Source organism: Macrobrachium nipponense, chromosome 25 (genome assembly GCF_015104395.2).
Source record: "Macrobrachium nipponense isolate FS-2020 chromosome 25, ASM1510439v2, whole genome shotgun sequence".
NCBI lineage: Eukaryota > Metazoa > Arthropoda > Malacostraca > Decapoda > Palaemonidae > Macrobrachium > Macrobrachium nipponense.
The window spans coordinates 1332068-1337067 of record NC_087214.1 but is presented as its reverse complement, the minus strand read 5'-3'; positions in this window follow the sequence as shown (position 1 = coordinate 1337067).

Genomic DNA, 5000 nt, shown 5'->3' with positions numbered 1-5000 from the left:
GCTAGTTATTTTATGGCTACAGACAACCCAATGCAGTATAACTCATAAAACAGGCTACTGGCATTTGATATCTATTTCTATCTCAGCTTAAATGATCAGCTACCCTATATCTGACAGTTGGGAAACTGTGTGAGAATCCATAGCTTCAACAGTCAGGGTCAGGTTAGTTGGGAGTTGAAGTAAAATAGCATATCATTACCCTGGCTTTCGAGCTCAAAAACTACATGTTAAATTGGGTGCCATGTTTAATAACAGCCCCTTGGCGATGAGCATTAAAACATCAACAAAATCTGGTTAGTATCATAAACATAAGGGTAATATTAACCCTCTTACGCCGACTGGACGTATTTTACGTAGACATTTTTTGTCTCCCGTGTGCCGACTGGACATATTTTACGTCGTCTTACAAAATTTTTTTTTTTAAATTCGCGGAAAAATACTTATAGGCCTACCAGCCTAAAACTTTTGAATCGCTCGCCTTGGGGGATGCTGGGAGTTCACGGATCAAGGTGTTGTTTTGTTTACAATCGTTACGTAGGCGCGCAAGCACGAATTTCTTTCTTGCCACACTAAAAAGTATCTGTGACACATCTCGGAAATTATTTCGTCACTTTGACATAATTTTTGTACCATTGTAAATTAGCCGTTACATGAAGTATTATATATAAAAATGTGCGCATTTTTATGTAGAATGCAACAATAATATACTCATGATTGTAGCTTATCAAGTTTTGAGATATTTTCATATAAATAACGATAATTGCCAAAATTTCAACCTTCGGTCAACTTTGACTCTACCGAAATGGTCGAAAAACGCATTTGTAATGTAAGCTAAAACTCTTCTATTTTAGTAATATTCAATCATTTAACTTAATTTTGCAACTAATTGGAAGTCTCTAGCACAATATTTCGATTTATGGTGAATTTATGAAAAAACTTTTTCCTTACATCCGCGCGGTAACTCTTCCGAAAAAAATCATACATGCGATTGTGGTAATGTTTGCACCATTTTAAAATTAGCCGTTATATAAGGTTTTATATATGGAAATGTGCGCAATTTCATGCACAATACAACTAAAAACAACCCATGGTTGTAGCTTTTATCAGTTTTGAGATATTTTCATATAAATAACGATAAGTGCCAAAATTTCAACCTTTGGTCAACTTTGACTCTACCGAAATGGTCAAAAAACGCAATTGTAAGCTAAAACGCTTATATTCTAGTAATATTCAAGGATTTACCTCATTTTGCAACAATTGGAAGTCTCTAGCACAATATTTTCGATTTATGGTGAATTTATGAAAAAAATAAGATTTTCTTTACGTCCGCGCGGTAACTCTTCCGAAAAAATCATACGTGCGATTGTGGTAATGTTTGCACCATTTTAAATTAGCCGTTACATAAAGTTTTATATATGAAAATGAGCGCAATTTCATGTAGAATATAACATAAAATAATTGAAGGTTGTAGCTTTTCTCATTTTTGAAATATTTGCATATAATCACGACAAATAGCAAAAAAAAAACCACGTTCGACAACTTTGACTCTACCGAATGGTCGAAAAACGCAATTGTAAGCTAAAACTCTTACAGTCCTAGTAATATTCAGTCATTTATCTTCATCTTGAAACATTCAAAGTCTCTAGCAAAATATTTAGATTTATGGTGAATTTTAAAAAAAATCTTTCCTTCCCTCTGCGCGCGGATTCTCCGCCACAAATCTCCGAAATGCGTACGTCCCATTCTCGGAATATTTGCTCCGTTTCATATTAGGGATTTCATAGAGTTTTATATATGAAAATGTGCGCAATTTTATGTAGAATAAAACGAAAAATATTTGAAGGTTGTAGCTTTTCTTATTTCTGAAATAATTGCTATATATAATATAATAAAATTCGACATTCGGTCAACTTTAACTCGTCAGATATGGTCAAAACTGCAATTGTAAGCTAATACTCTTACAGTATAGTAAATATTCAATCATTTGTCTTCATTTTGCAGAATTGGAAGTCTCTAGGACAATACTTAGATTTATGGTGAATTTTTGAAAAAATATTTGTTTACGTCCTCTTGCGTTACGAATTCATGCATTATTTTGTGATAATATTTTCTCTGTGTTGCTTTTATCGTTTTTACAATGTGTTATATACCAAAATGATCGCAATTTAGTGTAAATTACAACGAAAAAAAAAAAAAAAAGTAACTTGTTACCTTTAACCGTTTTGCGCACAGCGGGATTTGAATACAATTATATATGAAATGACAATTTGTCCAAAATTGCATTTTTCCTAACTATACAAACCTGAGGTCCTTTTACAATAGGAAGGTACTAGCGGCAGCTGGATAGGTCGTAAGCTTTCGAACAAGGGTTTCGGTAGTTAACTGCTTGTCCGACAGGCGCGCAGCGCGCGACTGGGAGGTAAAAAACAAATCACTTTTGCTTTTGGAGGCCCAAGCAAAACTGCAGAGTGAGGGGTGGCATGAGGTGGGGCTATGTGTAAAAGGACCTCAGGTTTTGTATAGTTAGGAAAAATGCAATTTTGGACAAATTGTCATTTGTTCCGACACGGCATACAAACCTTCGGTCCTTTTACAATAGGAAGACTCACTTCTTGGTGGGTGGAATCTGAGTCTTTTGTGAACAGACTGGTGTTCGCCCAACCTTGGAAGCCTCCCTGGTCGTAAGAGCGAGGGAGGGATCCAAGCCTCTGTCCGATTGATCGGGGTGTGCACCGCAGGATCAATGGTCAGACCTCTGGACCGAGTACTAAGAGAGAGGCAAGCGTATCTCTTCGTACCAGCAATGTAAGAACTTGTTCCTGTACAGGAGCAAAGATAAAGTCATGGTTTTGACTCTTGTAGGCATCCACTTCCCCCCTTGTAGAAGGAAGTGGTGGATATTCTGCTCCTATCCCTAGTGAAAGGGATAGGATGGGCTCTGTCCTATAGCTCACCGGCATCTCGTCCTTATCCAGCAGGGTGATGACCGTATCCCTCTACCCACAGGTAGAGGGGTAGAAAAAGATAGAAAGAGAAGCCAGTCACTTTCTCATTTACTATCTATTCATACAGTCACACCAGACTCGATGCTGTTCAGCCTGCTAGGGTCTGGGTTAGCTAGACGACGTGTTGAGCAGCCACCACGGGTCCTAAGGAAACCGATCCAAGGACCTGTGGGCAATATCCAAAAGGTATAAGGAAGGTGCCGGTGGTCTGGTTGTACCAGACCCCTGCCTTCCATACCTGCGCCACGGAGAAGTTCTTACGAAAACGCCAACGAGGGGCCAATACTTCTGACTTCGTGAGCTCTCGGACGGGACGTACGGATGTCGTCACTACCATCAGCCTCATACGCCCTCCTCCCTGATGACCTCACGCAGCCAGGACGAAAGAGTGTTCTTTGATACTTCTTTCTTGGTGACCCCGGTGCTAACGAAGAGGCGTCGACACTCAGGCCCGAGGTGTCGAGTTCTCTTCAGATAGCGCCGTAGCGTCCTCCCAGGACAAAGCAGCATCTCATCCGCATCATTATCGGCATGAAGTTCCCGTACTCTCTTCGCCGATGCCAGGTCCAGCAAGAAGAGGCTTGTGAGTTCCCTGGGTGGGCAAGACCTTTCGAAGCTCCTCCTAAGTAAGGAGATCTCGAACCGAGTTCGAGATGTCCAATCCCGTCAGTTTCAGGACGAGCGTCAAGGCGGCTCTGTATCCTTTGACTGTGGGAACTAGAGGAGCTTCTCTCGGCAAAGAAAAACGAGGAAATCCGCTACCTGCTGAAGAGTGGCTCTGAGAGGAGATAGGCCCCGTCTACGACACCAACCACAGAAGACGGCCGACTTCCCCTGGTACACAGCTGCAGAGGACTGACGGGCGTTTCCAGCCATCTCTGTTGCTGCGCTAAGAAAAAAAGCCTCTCGTTCGCAAGAGATGTTGGATAACAGCCAGCCGTGAAGACGTAGGGACTGGACTGCTCGGTGGTTACCGCTCGACGTGTGGCTGGGCGAGAAGGTTGTGCCAAGGGGGAATCTCTCTCGGTTCTCTTGCGAGAAGAGCCAGCAGGTCCGGATACCAAATGGCCTGTGGCCATTTGGGAGCCATCAGGATCATCCTGAGATTCGGGGTGACCAGTGCTCGACTGATCACCTTGCGAATCAGGGTGAACGGGGGAAATGGCATATGGCGAAAAAGGTTGTCCCACGGGTGTTGAAGAGCCTCCTCTGCAGCTGCCCATGGGTCCGGCACGGCCGAGAAGAACACCTGGAGCTTCCTGTTTGTGCCGGGTGGCGAACAGATCCTCGACTGGTCGCCCCCACAGGTCGAAGAGCCTTTCCGCCACGTCCTGGTGTAGAGACCATTCGGTCCCTATCCCTTGATCCCGACGGCTGAGCGTGCTGCTACTACATTTCCTTCCCTGGAATGTAGCGTGCCCGACAGCTCTATTGAGTGTGCTCGGCCCACTCGTGCACTGCTAGTCAACTGGTACACGGGAGAGACACTAGGCCCCCCCTGTTTGTTGACGTAAGCCACCACCGTGGTGTTGTCGCACATCAACACCACTGAGTGTCCCATCAAGCGGTCCTGGAACTCTTGGAGAGCAGGAACGCTGCCTTGAGTTTCAGTACATTGATGTGAAGGTGCTTGTCGTTCTCGTACCACACTCCTGAAGTCAGCAACTCCTCCATGGTGTGCGCCCCATCCCTCGGTCGATGCGTCTGAGAGCAGCTGCATGTCCGGGGGGAGAGTGCGCAGAGGCACTCCTCTTAAGAGGTTCCTGTCGTCCAGCCACCAGGCTAGGTCCTGCCTCACCTCCTGTGTCAGTGGACAATGGAAAGCTTGGGGTATCCGTCGCCTGTGACCAACTCTCCTTTAGTCTCCCTGAAGAGACCGCAGGTGAAGACGCCCGTTAGGGACTGCCTTCCCGAGTGACGACAGGTGTCCGATCACGACTTGCCATCGTTGAGCTACCCGTTCCTGCCGAGACAGGAACTGGTTGACTGCCTCCC